The sequence below is a fragment of the Dromiciops gliroides genome, chromosome 6 (assembly GCF_019393635.1).
Source record: "Dromiciops gliroides isolate mDroGli1 chromosome 6, mDroGli1.pri, whole genome shotgun sequence".
In the NCBI taxonomy this organism is placed as follows: domain Eukaryota; kingdom Metazoa; phylum Chordata; class Mammalia; order Microbiotheria; family Microbiotheriidae; genus Dromiciops; species Dromiciops gliroides.
In genome coordinates, this window is record NC_057866.1 from 97414566 (window position 1) to 97430688 (window position 16123).

General features: G+C 45.4%; 1 non-coding gene across 1 annotated transcript; it reads left to right on the forward strand.

The window, feature by feature from the left end:
• The first annotated feature begins 13094 nt into the window (after window positions 1-13094).
• Window positions 13095-13198, forward strand: LOC122733228. Its single transcript, XR_006353810.1, has one exon. It is a non-coding gene; the product is annotated as a U6 spliceosomal RNA (small nuclear RNA).
• The last annotated feature ends 2925 nt before the right edge of the window (window positions 13199-16123 follow it).

The window sequence follows — 16123 nt, forward strand, 5'->3', positions numbered from 1 at the left end:
ACTGGGGCCTCCATCATCTTGGCACAGAGCTCGGCCAGCAGAGCGTGAGGGGGCCTCCAGCTGGTCAGGGAAACATCGAGTCCAGCCTGAAGGGGCTGGAATCTGGACGGACGGAGGAGAGCAGGGCCCAACCACTGCATGGGTCCTTTCTGAAATACAGCTAGGTGCCAATTAGTGCAAATAATGAGTCCTCTGAAGCAGCAGCATTGCTCACATTCATACTGCAGATTGCCATTAGGCTGGAACCCATCACTCTATTTCACCTAACTACAACTTCAAATGATGCAGATTCGAATGCCCACGACCGCTTCACGGCACTCAGTAGTGATGGTCCCTGCTGAGTTCTTCCGGCTACAAACCGGATACCACCTCTGAAACTCCCTCTAGATGTGGAACGTTATTCCTCCCCCACTGCCCAAGTTGAGCCGACTCTTGCAAAGCTTCGGGCCCACCCTCAGAGGCCAGACATATCTCCCTAGCTTACAAGTCCCTTCAGTGAGCATGGCAGACAACAGGAGAGGGGTAGGGAGGGGTAGAAGGTACCTCTGAGGGGGCAGCTAGGTGGCCCAGTGGATAAAGCACCCGCCCTGGATTCAGGAGGACCTGAGTTCTAATCTGCCCTCAGACACTTGATGCTTACTAGCTGTGCGATCCTGGGCAAGTCACTTAACCCTCATTGCCTCGCCAAAAAAAAAAAAAAGAAGAAGAAGGTATCTCTGCATGCCCCCCAGAGTGGGAACATGGGAACATCGTGGGGGGCCAATGTGACTATATCAAAGGAAGGGGGTATCAGGCTGGGAAGTTAGGTTTGGGGCCTGGTGGTAAGGGGGCCTTAAACATTAAACAGAGGGTTTTCATCAAAGTATCATCGGAGCCTACTCACAAGGGCCAGGATAGGATCAGATCTGCCTTTAGAAAATTCCCTTGGAAGCCTTGTGGAGGATGTGCTGGAGATGGGAGAGGCTTGAGGCAAGGAGACCAATCAGGAGGTGATGGCAATAGTCTAGGCAGGAGGGGGTGATCACCCAGCTGAGGGTGGTGGCTGTGGAAGTAATGAGAAGAGATGTCTGGGAGGTAGAAAACCAGGAAGATACAGCAACTGGCTGCCTATGTGGGTGAGGAGGGACAATGGGGAGCTGAGATGGTCCTGTCCAGCTCTGAGAGTCTACATCCCCATTTGACAGATAAGGAAACTGAGTCCCTGTAAGTTCTCTTTCCATGCCTTCTGTACATAAATGTCTCTGATAGGAACCCAGGCTCCCAGATAAGCGTCACTTTCAGGATGGAGAACCCAGCCCTTGTAGGAAGATTGAGGGGAGGGAGGGGAGAAGGGGCATTCACAGAGGAAAGACCAACCGTCCCTGGCCTTGTGCCTGGGTCATGCTAACCTGGCACCTACAGCAGTTGGAGACAAACTCTGCCCCCGTCCTCAGTATCCCCTCCCTCACCCCACCCCACCCCCTGCCCCCAAGGTACTTTAACACTGTTGGCAAAATGTACTTAGCTAGAAGTCCAGGGTCCCGTCTAGCCCACCCACTCCTTTCCCAGAGGGCTCCCTGCCTCCTCTTGGCCTGGCACCCACCCCATGGTCCACTCAGAATTTGAGCTGCATCCAGTCCCTTTGCTCTGCCGTGAACCCACCCCCACCCCCCTCTGCAAGCTGGGCTGGGCCAGGCTGGCCCTGGGGTGGAGGCCCCGCTTGCTTCCCCGCTCAAAGGCCTCATTGTTCCTGCTCCAGCTCTCCCGGATGGAACAATTGGCTGTCCGGTCCCACGGTGCTGCCGAATCACAATCGCCTGGCCAGCATCCCGGCCCGTGCCCGTGGCACTGTGGGGAGGAGCATACACCAAAGTCCAGCGTCACCGGCCTGGGAGATTTTACAAACAGAACCAGGCTCGTTGGTCGTGTGAACTCTGAGCTCATGGGAATAAGGAGCCTGGGCCTGGAGGTTCCCGAACCCAGTTCGGTCATACTGAACCAGGGACAGATGGTGCTGATTAATCTGCGGCTGATGAGGGGAGCCAGCGAGCCCCCACATGGATCGCTCGCATCCCCAGCCATCCGGGGATCTAGGAAGCCTGCCATCCTGGGGCCCGGAGCCAAGAGCCAAGAGCCAAAGGGGGGAGAAGTTGGGGACTTAAGAACCTCTTCCAGAAGCTGGAAAGCAGGGGATCCTTAACCTGGCATGCACGGGTGGGTGGAAAGATTTAGGGGATCTGTGAACTTGTATGGCAGGGGAAAATGACATCTTTATTTTCACTAACCTTTGGTTTCCTTTGTAATCCTGTGAATTCTATTTCATGCATTTAAAAACGTGATTCTGAGGAGGGGTCCATAGTCTTCACCAGACTACCAGAGGGGTCCAGGACGCAAAAGGTTAATTGTTCTAAAGAATCCTTCCCTCTCTAAGTTCAAATTCAATAAACGTCTATTTAGCACCTACTGTGTTCGAGACCCTGAAGACATTCTGGGCCCTCTGGTCTCTCTCTCCCAGGGCTAATTACACAGAACAAAGCTGGAGGAGGTCTGGGAGAGAATGGCTGGAGGCCGCCACGTTGTTCAAATTCAAGGGCTGGATGGCCCTTTTTTAGGATTCTGGGAAAACCGATTCACTCAGACAATAAGACTGTTTGAGGTCTTGGGTTTGAAGCCTGGCTCTGCCTGGTGTTTAAAGCTCAGCAAGTCACTTCCCATCTCTTCCCCCCCCCCCCGCCCCCATTTCCTCTTCTCTCAAAGGAAGAGGTTGGGTTGGAGAACATGTAAAGTCACTTTCAGCATTTTAACCTTATATTCCTACTAAGCCCATGTGAGCAAGCGAGGGAGCTAGAGGCTCTGCTCGGCTAGACCTAGGTGAGGAGCTAGGAAGAGGACAACCTGAGGGCCTGCCTTCAAATAGGTCTCAGTCTGGGGGAGACTGAACCAGCAGACCTAGGGACCTGCCCAAAGGGTACTCCTAGTATGGGAGACACAGCCCTACCCTCAGAGAGCTCCCACTCTGGAGGAGACAGAGGAGGGACGGACCAGGGTGCCTGTAATCAGTGTCCTCAGTCTAGGGACAGACCAGAGAGCCTGCCCTTAGGGATCTCACAGTTAAAGGAGCTAGAACTCACAAATGTTTTGTTTGTTTTTTAAGTCCAGTTCAGGATAGAATGCAGGACTTCTAATGTGCTTATTATATGGGCAGTTAAAGAAGACAGTATATGGGGGCAGCTAGGTGGCACAGTGGATAAAGCACTGGCCCTGGATTCAGGAGTACCTGAGTTCAAATCCGGCCTCAGACATTTGACACTTACTAGCTGTGTGACCCTGGGCAAGTCACTTAACCCCCATAGCCACCCCCCCCACAAAAAAAAACAATAAAGAAGACAGTATACATCTCTTATAAGTATAGACACATGTATATGTTAAATGTGACAATAAAGATGGGCAGGGGGCCTAGGTTCTAATTCCAGTTCCACGAATGACTTGCTATGTGATTTGGGGCTAGTCACTTCCCCACTCTGGGCCTTGGTTTCCTTTTATCTAAAATGAAAAGTCTGATGGTCTCCATTAGTCTCTGCTCTTGCTACTAGTCAGAGGCATCTCCAAGCTAAAAGGCCCTCAGTTATTGTCCAGTTGTGCCAGAGTCCCTAGTAGTCCTTCGTGCCTGAAATGCACTCGTTCCCTCTTCACCTCTGCCCCTTGGCATCCCCAGTTCCCTTTAAGGTCCAACTCAAGGGCCACCTCCTGACAAGAAACCTCTCCTGTAGTTAGTGTCCTCTCCCCACCCTAGTGGAAATGATGTTGCATTCATTTGAGGCATCTTTTATGCTGTGTTATCTATGTGCATGTTGTTTCCTCTCAGTATAATATAAGTTCCTTAAGAGCAGGGATCGGGGAAGCTAGATGGCACAGTGGATAGAGTACCAGCCCTGGATTCAGGAGGACCCGAGTTCAAATCCAGCCTCAGACACTTAACATTTACTAGCTGTGTGACCCTGGGCAAGTCACTTAACCCCAATTGCCTCACACACACACACACACACACACACACACACACACACACACAAAGGAAAAAAAAGAGCAGGGATCACTAATTTTTCTTTAATTTCCAGGACCTAGTATAGAAATAAGCACATAGTAGGTGTTTAATAAATGCTTATTGAGTATCAAATGAATAATCCAAACTAGTTTGAGAAGCCATAGGCAAGAGCAGGACATTTATGCAAGTAAACAGACAACATTAAACTAGACTCTCCTTGAGGACAGGGACTGTCTTTTTGCCTTCCTTTATAACATCAGCACTTAGCACAGTGCCTGGCACATAGTAGGCACTTATTAAGTGCTGCTAGCTGACTGACATTAGGTTGCTGGAGCCAAGGACAAATAGGCAAATCTCTTAGAAGTCAGGCCTCCTCAGAAGGACCTAGCAGCAGGCAATAGCCAGAGGAAGTTTGGCATTATCTGGGATTGTGAGAATTCCCATTTCTCTAATGTTTTCAAGTTTACAAAGCCCTGTCCTCATAAAACCCAGTGAGGTAGGAAGGGCCAGTAGCATTGTGTCCATTTTGTGAAGCAGCTAGGAGGCATGATGGTTAGAGAGCTGGGCATGGAGTCAGGAAAATCTGAGTTTAAATCCATCCTCATGTGCTAGCTGTGTGACCCTGGACATGTCACTTAACACCCACCTGTCTTAGTTTCCTCAAGTGTAAAAGGGAGATAATAATAGCACCTTCCTCCCAGATTTGTTGTGAACTCCAAATGAGAAAAAAAAATATTTAAAAAAGAAACACTCAGGTGGTGCAGTGCATAAAGCACCGGCCTCAGGTATTCGAGAATACCTGAGTTCAAATCTGGCCTCAGACACTTGACACATACTAGCTGTGTGACCCTGGGCAAGTCACTTAACCCTCATTGCCCTGGAAGATAGGTAGATAGATAGATAGATAGATAGATAGATAGATAGATAGATAGATAGATAGATAGATAGATAGATAGATAGATAGATAAATAGATGAATAAATAAATGAATGAATGGATGAAGGAAGAAAGGAAGGAAGAAATAAATAAACAAACCACTCATCTCAGTGTCTGTCACATTAAAGACAAAAATGTTTGTCCCTTCCTGCCCTTCCTCCCATTTTACAGATAAGGGAACTGCAGTGTGGAGGGGAAAAGTGACCTACTCACCCAAGGCCACACAGCTAAAAAAGGTTAGAGACAAACAAACAATGGATGCCAAGATTGCAGCAACAGAAATAACAACAAATGATCAAGCTTGGCCCCATTGCTACAAAGAGGCATTTCCTACATTTTTTAATAGGGGGCAGCTAGGTGGCAGGGTGGAATAGGGGGCAGCTAGGTGGCACAGTGGATAGAGCACCAGCCCTGGAGTCAGGAGTACCTGAGTTCAAATCCGGCCTCAGACACTTAACACTTACTAGCTGTGTGACCCTGGGCAAGTCACTTAACCCCAATTGCCTCACTAAAAAAAAAAAAAAAGTAATAAGCATTTTTATTTATAGTTTTGGGTTCTAATTTTTGTCCCTTCTTCCCTCCCTCCCCTCACCCCTCCCTGAGGCACTAAACAATCAGATTTAGGTATGATTGTGTAAAACATTACCATATTAGTCATTTTGTATAAGAAAATAAAATAAATAAAAGAATAAAAGAAAAAAATGAAAGAAAGTGAAAATAGCATGCTTCAGTCTGTGTTCCATTGATATCAGTTCTTTCTTCCGAGGTGGTAGTATGTTTCATCAATAGTCCTTTGGGATTGTCTTGAATCATTGTATTGTTGAGAATAGTCAAGTCATTGACAGTTCTTCATCAAACAATATTGCTGTCTCTGTGTACAGTGTTCTCTTGGTTCTGCTCACCTCACTATACATCAGTTCATACAAGTCTTTCCAGGCCTTTCTGAAATCATCCTACTTGTCATTTCTTATAGCACAATAATATTCCATCACCATTATATACCACAGCTTGTTTAGCCATTCCCCAATTGACAGACATTCCTTTGATTTCCACCACAAAAAGAACTGCTATAAATATTTTTTTATAAATAGGTCTTTTTTCTCTTTTTACCTTCTCTATCCTTTACAAAAACAGGGGGCTTAGGGCACCTAGATGGTGCAGTGGATAGAGCACCGACCCTGGAGTCAGGAGGACCTGAGTTCAAATCCAGCCTCAGACACTTAACACTTACTGGCTGTGTGACCCTGGGCAAGTCACTTAACCCCAATTGCCTCACTTAAAAAAAACCAAACTAACAAAAAAACAGGGGGTAAGGGGGCAAAAGACTGTGCCTGGCTGCTGACTTTTTCAACGGTTGGTTAGTTTGGCTAAATAAGTTTTCTCTCTTTTTTTGTTATAAGGGATGACTTTTGGGGATGGGGATGGAAATTACATTGATATCTAGATATAAGATATATTAAGAAATATCATATTTCTTAATATATCTTATATCTAGATATTTGTACTACATCTACTTGCATTGTGGCAATCATTGTCATGCTGGGGAGACTTGACATGGAGCTAGTCTGGGGAGAAGAGGAGGCAGGAAGAGTTGGGCCTGAATCAAGGATGTGAGTGAAAGATGCAGCTGTCATTGGCCAGAGGACCTTGTCTGCTTTGCCCCTAACCTGTGATGCAACATGCCATAATCTAATTTTTCAGATTCACAGGAAAGAATAATGAGAAACTCCTGGGGTCTTGCAAACAATGTGTCTGCCTGCTCGGAGGGAGGCATTCTGGGAATTCCCAGGGCTCTGAACCCTAATGAGTCCCAGGTCCGCCTCTGGCTACTCTGCTGAGTGGGTGGCCATTGGCAAATCTCTGCACACCAACATGCACGTGTAGATACATGTGCCTCAGTTTGCCCAACTCACTAGCGGTCTTTCCCAGCTCTGCATTATCTGTGCATTAGGCAAGCACACCATGAATGCCCTTACGGCCCCTTGTGAAGAACATTGAATCACACAAGGACAAGTGAAGAGTCCCCAGGCACTCAACAAGACACTTCCCTCCAAGGTGACATTGATCCAGCATAGATTACACTTTAGGTTAGTCAGTCAACAAGCATTTATTGAAGACTTTACCACCTGCCAAGCACTGTGCTAAAACCTTGGAATACAAAGAGAGACAAAGACAGTCCCTACCCCCAAAGACATTTATAGGCACCTATTTATTACATGTTGTTTCCTGTATTAGATAGGTGCCTATAAATTAGATATAATTTAACCTTAAAGGGAATAACTCACGGGGCAGCTAGCTGGCCCAGTGGATAAAGCACCAGCCCTGGATTCAGAAGGACCTGAGTTCAAATCCGGGCTCATACACTTACTAGCTGTGTGATCCTGAGCAAGTCACTTAACCTTGTTTGCCTCAGTTTCCTCGTCTGTAAAATGAGCTGGAGAAGGAAATGGTAAACCACTCCAGTATCTTTGCCAAGAAATCTTCAAATGGGGTCATGAAGAGTCAGGCACAGCTGAAAAAGAACACACCAACAAAAATGTCATTCCACTCAGATCATACTAGTCTGGAAAGTCTAACAAAAAAAGAAAATGAAGGGGCAGCTAGGTGGCGCAGTGGATAGAGCACCAGCCCTGGATTCAGGAGTACCTGAGTTCAAATCTGACCTCAGACACTTGACATTTACTAACTGTGTGACCCTGGGCAAGTCACTTAACCCCAATTGGCTCACAAAAAAAAGGGGGGGGAATGAAAAATTAGATGGATGCATGGGTAGGTAGGTAAGTAGGTAGGTAGGTAGTTGGATGGATGGATGGATGGATGGATGGGAGGAAGGGAGGGAAAGAAGGAAGGGAAGGAAGACTGAATGAATAGACAATGAGTGAATAAGGAAATGAGGCTAGTATATCAGATAAGCCCTTGCTGGCTCTTAGTTATCACCACCTACCTTTCCAAATGCTCATAAGCCATCCCTTTAATTGTACATTCAAGATTCTTTGCCTGCCAGGAATCAAAGTCAAGCTCACCACCCTGGCAGTTTTAGTACAAAACTAAATAGTACAAACTGAATATGACCACCAGCACAATACATCAGCCCAAGTGGATAATTTAATATAAGGTTACACTAAGAAAAACATAGTGAGAGGGCAGCTAGGTGGCACAGTGGATAAAGCACTGACCCTGGATTCAGGAAGACCTGAGTTCAAATCCGGCCTCAGACACTTGACATTTACTAGCTGTGTGACCCTGGGCAAGTCACTTAACCCCAATTGCCCTGCAAAAAGAAAAAAGACAAAAAGAAAGCTGGAAAGGAAAGAATTTTTTTTAAAAAAAAAGAAAAACATAGTGTCCAGAACACGGGAGTCTAGTATGGCCGAACCACATTTGGAATATTGTTTTTAGTTGAGGAAACAAGACTGAACCAACAAGAAAAAAGCAAAGTAAGAGCATGGGGCAGGCTGTAAGGTGGAAAGACCCCTAGAACAAGGAAGACGCCCAAGTCCCTGGGGGAAGGTGAGCATCACTTTTCTCTCTTAATCTCAGCATCCCCATCATAGGTCTTTTGAGTTTTGAGTGTCAAAGTTTTATAAATTGAAAAGCACTTTATAAATATTTGGGGTTGTTATTGTTATCTCCATCAGAAAAATTAGATGGTTAGATTAGATGATGCTTTTATTCAACAAATAGTCAGGGGGCAGCTAGTAGGATAAAGCACCCGCCTGGATTCAGGAGGACCTGAGTTCAAATCCGGTCTCAGACACTTGACACTTACTAGCTGTGTGACCCTGGGCAAATCACTTAAATCTCATTGTCCTGTCCCCCCCCCAAAAAAACCCAAAAAACAAAAAACAAAAACAAATAGTCAGGAAGGAAGGAAGGGAACAAGCGTTCATTGCATGTTTACTGTGTATTAGGTACTGTGCTAAGCACTTTACAGATATTATCTCACAACAACCCTGGGAGACAGGTTCTATTATTATCCCCATTTTCCAGTTGAGGAAACTGAGGCAGGCAGGGTTAAGTGACTGCCCTGGGGTCCCACAGCTATTAAGTGTCTAAGGCTGGATTTGAACTTGTGAAAATGAATCTTCCTGATTCCAAACCCAGTGCTATTTCCACGCAGCTGCCCATTAGAGGAATCTAGACGGATGTTAATGAAGGTGGTGGAATGGAAGGGTCAGGATGACCGAGAGATATTGTGGGAGGTAAAAATCAATAGGACTTGGTGACAAATTATAAGCCAAAGGGAGTGTGGTGTAGCTGGGGGGGGGGGGGGCGGGGGGGCGGGGCTCAGTCAGAGACGTCATCTTCAGAGAACGAAAGACAAGTCTTCTCTTCTCTGGGCCTCAGTTTCTCTGTCTGTAAAACAAAATTGGACCTGATCGGGTCTCCAGACCTTATGGGGGTGGGAGGGGAGAAGGAGGAGAGGGAGAATGATTTTTTTTTAGCTAAGTCTGAAGGAGGGAAAAGGCGGACTTTCCTCCTGTTTTTCTCCTGCGGGAGTGTTTGTCATCTGCTCCTTCGCTGGGGTTGGAATCCCTCCTTCTTTGCCCTTTTGGCTCGGGCTTCCCTCCTGAGTATAAGGGAGAGGCTGTCCTGGGAGCCAGAGAAAAATGGATGGATTGAATTCAGAAAGCAGAGTTTACTTGGGGAGGAGGGGCCGGAGACAGCTCCCTCACTTTGTTTTGAAACGGACCCCTGAGTTCCAAAACCTTCTTTCTCTTGCATACAGAGGCTGGGGTGTGTGGGGCCTTTGTGTAGAAATGGACACTTGCTCTAGGCTTGGGGTGAAAACCAAACAGAGCAGAGCTGTGTCGGTCCCATTGGCCCAAGAGAAGGAGACTCACAATTAGGAGGAGACGCAGCGTTCCCCAGGAGAAGGGGTTGGATGGGGAAGAGTTCAGAGGAGACGCTGCTTTGGGAACCGTTAGGAAAATTCGCTGTGTGATGTTCAAATCAATTAGCCTCCCCCTCTCTCCTACTAGAGGCCCAGCCCCTGACATTCAGTTAGGGGGGGAAAGGAGGTGTGTGTGTGTGTGTGTGTGTGTGTGTGTGTGTGTGTGTGTGTGTGTGTGTGTGTGTGTGTGTGTGTTTGTGCTGGAGCAGAGGGGGAGTGGGGAAGAGGGAGAACAGAATTGCCCAGATTTTTAAAGCAAACTGTAGAATGTCAGAACTGGCAGGACCTTAGAATACAGAAGATGAATATCATAGCTGAGAGGGACCTTAAAACAGAAGAGAACATCAGAGTGAGAGCCTTCTGAGCACCTGAGATGTGATAAAAAGGACTTTAGAATATAGAACAGAGAATGTCAGAACAGGGAGAGACCTTAGAACACAGGACAGAGAATGGCAGATTGGGAAGACCTGAGAACACAGAAAATACTACGTTCAACCTCAGGGGGACCTTAGAACATGGAATGTCCGACCTCAGGGGGACCTTAGAACATAGAATGTCCGACCTCAGGGGGACCTTAGAACATAGAATGTCTGACCTCAGGAGACTTTAGAACATAGAATGTCAGAGGTGAAAGGGACTTTAGGATATAAAAGACAAACTGTCAGAGCTGGAAGGGACAGTAGAGCATAGGATGTGGGCGTTGTCTATATCATGTTTGTACACAGTCGTTCTCACGTCATCTCTCCTATTAGGCTGCGCTCCTTGAGAGCAGAGTCTATGTTCTCTCTGTCTTTGTGGACCCAGAGCTTAGCCCAGTGCCTAGTATATAGTAGGTGCTTAATCAACGCTTGTTGAATGATTGGCTGGGAAAGACCTTGGAACATATGATGTTAGAGTTGGAAGGAACTTTAGAGATCCCCTAGTCCAACCCCTTCTTTTTAGAAATTTACTAAAAACCTTTTATGTGCTGAACACCCTTTAATAAGCATCTACAGTGTGCTTGACACTGTGTTCATAGACCAAAAGAATCGTATAAAAAATGGGGGGAGGGGGAGGGGGAGAAAGGAGCCAGCAGTCTAATTCATACTTAGATGGGAATGACTAGGGGGCAGCTAGGTGGCACAGTGGATAGAGCACTGGCCCTGGATTCAGGAGGACCTGAGTTCAAATCCAACCTCAGACACTTGACACTAGCTGTGTGACCCTGGGCAAGTCACTTAACCCCAATCGCCTCACCAAAAAAAGAAAGAAAAAGAAATGGGAATAACTAATAATAATTCTTTCACAAAAGCTCTGAGTTTCAGTCTCGCCACCACCCTGGTTGGGAGGAAGGATTGTACATTGGGAAAACAGGTTCAGAGAGCGAGATAGACATGACCAAGATTACGCAGCTGGTAAACTTCAATGTTGGGGCAGGAACCCAGATCCCCTAACTGCTCCTCAGGCTGCTAGGCCTGCAGGTTTTCTTCAGGGGCCTCTCAGGAACCCTCCAGGAGTGAGTTTGTTTGCAGGCTGGGTAGGCGGCAGTCAAAGAAGGTGGACTGGTAAAAGACTTGGAAAAGCAGATCTCCATGTGAAAAGCATTCGGGTAAACTCTTCCTCGGCGAAAAATGACCTGGCCTTCTTTAAATCAACAGTGGAGCAGGAGTTCCCGCCTCGGGCTGCTTTTCAAGAGCAAGAGAAAGTGCCTTTGTGTTTTAAATCACTCCCCGGAGCCAAGTGCCCAGAGAAGAGAGAAGGAACCCAAGAGAGGCAGAGGGGGAAAGGCCTTCAGAAACCATCAAGGCCAACCTGGGCCCAGAGAGGGGAAGGAACTGCCACGAGCCCACATAGCCAGCCCAATGTAGAGGAATTCAGACGGACTAGACGCTTCGAGTCCTGGGTTCTAATGAGGTCTGACACTTGCTACCTGTTTGCCTCCTCCTCCAAGCCCTGAACTACTCTTCTGCCCGCAGCACAGGGGAAGGGGCTAGATCCATGATTTCATCAGGATACTGAATCCTGCATGAAAAGACTCCCTTTACCTATGAAAGTCAGTACCTTCTCTGCAGATTGCTGTTCTAGAAAATTGCCCAGGGAGCTGAGAGGTTTTAGTGACTTGCCCAGGGCCACACAACCAGTATGTGTCCTAGAAAAATTCAGTTCAGGTCTTCCTGGCACCATCAGCAGCAGCGCTCTCTCTCTCTCTCTCTCTCTCTCTCTCTCTCTCTCTCTCTCTCTCTGTCTCTGTCTTTCTCTCTCCACATACACGTACACATACACACACACACATACACACACACACATACACACGCACACACACACACATATATATATATATGTGTGATATAGATATAGGAAAACTAGTTAAATGGAGGGACAACTCACAGATTCTCCTTGGCGGGACAAATCAAGGAGTTGGCAGAGTTAGCTTTATTGTGCATCCAATGGCAACATTTCAAGAGGTACTTGATGGTCTTACCATCCAGTATTTATAATGAATATGAACAAAAAGACCATGATGAATATAATTTCGGTTCATGTGCCAACACGTGTTACTGAGGGCAAGGAGACAGAAATGTCATGAAGAATTTGAAGAGATCATCCAAATTAAGTTAACATATTAATACTAGTGTGGCATCCAATACATTGAAATATATGGCTCAGGGGGGCAGCTAGGTGGCGCAGTGGATAGAGCACTGGCTCTGGATTCAGGAGGACCTGAGTTCAAATCCAGCCTCAGGCACTTGACACTTACTAGCTGTGTGACCCTGGGAAAGTCACTTAACCCCAATTGCCTTACCCAAAAAAAAAGAAAGAAAGAAAGAAAGAAATATATGGCTCAGAACCTAGAAACAAGAGACCAAAGCCCTATAGATTACGCAAGATCCTCATGCTTATATATCACAAAAACTTTCCTTAAGGACGGTTGGAAAGTATTGAATGTAGCAAACAATGTCAGAAAGAATGAAACTGCTATTACCTTGGTTGAACAGAATTGCATAATTACAGAGTAAAAGTAATTTCTGAATAAGCTATATGCTCCCAACTTGATAGGGCAAAGGCCAAATCAACACCAAATTTGAATAAACACGAAGAGAAGATATGTTGCACAACTAAAACAGTTCCAACTTGACCTATTCAAACAAGATATTGGTGGTGAAAATGGGAAAGGGATAATGAACCAGTAATGAAGTGGACTATATTCAGGTGTGTGTTGGAGTCAGGTCAAACTGGTTCATGAGTTATTAAAATTTTGATGTGAGTGCTCGCTTCGGCAGCACATATACTAAAATTGGAACGATACAGAGATTAGCATGGCCCCTGCGCAAGGATGACACGCAAATTCGTGAAGCGTTCCATATTTTGGGGGCAGCTAGGTGGCGCAGTGGGAAAAGCACCGGCCCTGGAGTCAGGAGTACCTGAGTTCAAATCTGGCCTCAGACACTTGACACTTACTAGCTGTGTGACCCTGGGCAAGTCACTCAACCCCAATTGCCTCACTAAAAAAAAAAAAATTTAATGTGAGTATTTATATCCTGGAAATCAGTAAAGGCTATCACAGCTTGATTGATTTTTTTTGGTCAAATGTCTAGACTTAATAAAGTGATGGAGAAAAATATTAATAATGCAGATTCAACTGAAACATGTGTCTTGGGTACATTTTCATCTTCAGAAAGCTGGTTGTTAAACATTTATGAACATACTGCTGACAGGCACTGTATGAACTGCTGGGTATACAAAAAACAAAGACAAAATGCTAGAAAGGAATACTTTAAAGGATCATCTTCTAATCCAACTTCCTCAGTTTAGAGAAGAGGAAAATGAGGTTTAGAAATGTAAAGTCCCAGGAGCAATTGGTTCCTTTGAAGGCCTCTGGGCAAGGCAAGTATGTGCTTGATCTCTATTTTGTGAAGATTAATTTGACAGTGTATATAATAGTTAATGATAACTAACGTTTATATAGTACTTACTATGTGTTAGGCACTATGCTAAATGCTTTACAATTATTACCTCATTTGATCCTCACAACAATCCTGGGAGGTAAGTGCTATTATTATAGCAGATGAGGAAACTGAGGTAAACAGGCCAAGTGACTTCCCCAAGGTCACAAAGTTAGTAGGCATCTAAGGTCAAATTTTAACTCAGGTCTTTCTGATTCAGTGCTCTTTCCACTGCTCTATCTATATAGGATGGATTGTAGGTGGAGAGACTCGAAATAGGGATCCGTGAGGGGCTATTATAATCATCCTGGTGAGAGCTGATGAGAATATGAACTAGGATGGTCGAAACTGGTCAGGGAAAGCGTGCTGAATTTTAATACCCGGGTTCAAATATTAGCAATACCAACTGCTATCCGAGTGACTCTGAGCACCTCTCTGAGCCCTCTCTCTCTCTCTCTCTTTTTTTTTTTTTGGTGAGGCATTTGGGGTTAAGTGACTTGCCCAGGGTCACACGGCTAGTAAGTGTCAAATGTCTGAGGCCGGATTTGAACTCAGGTCCTCCTGAATCCAGGGCCGGTGTTCTATCCACTGCACCACCTAGCTGCCCCTCTGAGTCCTCTTTAAAATGAGCGAGTCGTTCTAACGATATAAACATTGGAAAACCAAGAGCAGGAAGGTCTATCGTCCGAACGGTGAATATGCAATTGGGCAGACAGTCCAGTCACAGACCGTTGCACTAGACGGCCTCTAAGTTTCTTTCCAGAACCGAGTCTATGATTCTGTGAAGCAGTGAGCTACAAGTTGAGACTCTGCATGGAGAGTAACTCACATTTCCATAGATTTTAAGGTTTCCAAAGTGCTTCCCTCACAACAGCGCCGCCGGGAGATATTGCGGGTATTTTAAAGATTAAGAAATGGAGGCTGGGAGAGGGAGGGAGGAACTTTTCTCAACACTTCGTGTAGCCACAGGCTGATTGGAAAAACCACCGCTCATTCGCGGAATCTATTTCTTTTTTTTAAAAGTATTTTATTTTTTTCCCGTTACATGTAAAGATAGTTCTCAACTTTTGTTTATACATGCTTTCCAATTTCAGATTTTTCTCCCTCCCTTCCCTCCCTCCCCCCTCCCCTAGACAGCAGGTAAACTGATATAGGTTTTATATATATACATATACACATAATAACATTAATCCTATTTCTGCATTAGTCATGTTATAAGAGAAAAATCAGAGCAATTGAAAAAACTCAAAATGGAAAAAAACGACAGCACCAAAAACAAAAGAAATAGTATGGTTCATTCAGCATATATACTCCACAGTTTTGTTTTGTTTTTCCCCCTTGGATTTGGAGATCCTCTTCTGTACCATTGCATTGGTGAGAAGAATATAGTCCATCACAGTAGATCAACACTCAATGTTGATGATACTGTGCACAATGTTCTTCTGGTTCTGCTCTTCTCACTCATCAGCAGCCCACGCAAGACCCTCCAGATTTCTCGGAACTCCTCGCTGGATCTATTTCACTACCCCTCCTGCTTTCGTTTGTTAACGCACATGGCCTTGAAAAGTTAGGCAACAGTGACATCTGGTGGCCGCACTGGGACAATACCGCTTTCTCCTCAAAAGCGGCTGGCAATATATTTTAAGGACATTTGAAAGAAATACTCGTGCGACCCTTGATAAATCAAGGGATCAGTAAGGGTCGTTCGAGCATAATGAGAAAGATTCATCTCACATCCAGAAACCCCAGGTGCATTAAACAACAATAAAGGCAGAGTTACAACCAACCGGTAAAAAACCAAGCATTTATTAAACAGTTAATTATTTATTAACCACATTTATTAAACAGGGCACTGAAGATAAAAATACGAAGAATGAAACAATACCTCCTCTCAAAGAGCTTACATATGAACACAGGACATATATAAATACATATATATATACGTGGGCATATATATTTATATATTCACATATACATATATGGGTGACTGTGTATATACATGTTTATATATATCTAGATATGCATGTATGTGTGTGCATATATACACATAATAAACATGTTTAGTGTGTGTGTATGTCCTTGCTGTTTTGTGTGGGGGGGTGCGTGTAGGCTTTACAATACAGTGCATCACCATTGCACCTCTCAGAGACAGGCTGCTATACCTGCCCCTCATGGGGGCTAGGGTACACCAAGGATTTTGTGGGGGTGTTGTTTTGCTTCTCTAACTTATCTTTTATAATCTAGCTCCTTTTTTGGTCAAGAATGGATTGCACGAACAGTCATTGTTGGGATATGAACCCAGGTCTTCTGTCTCCAAATTCAGCATGCTCTCTCCATTGCCACCAGTCCC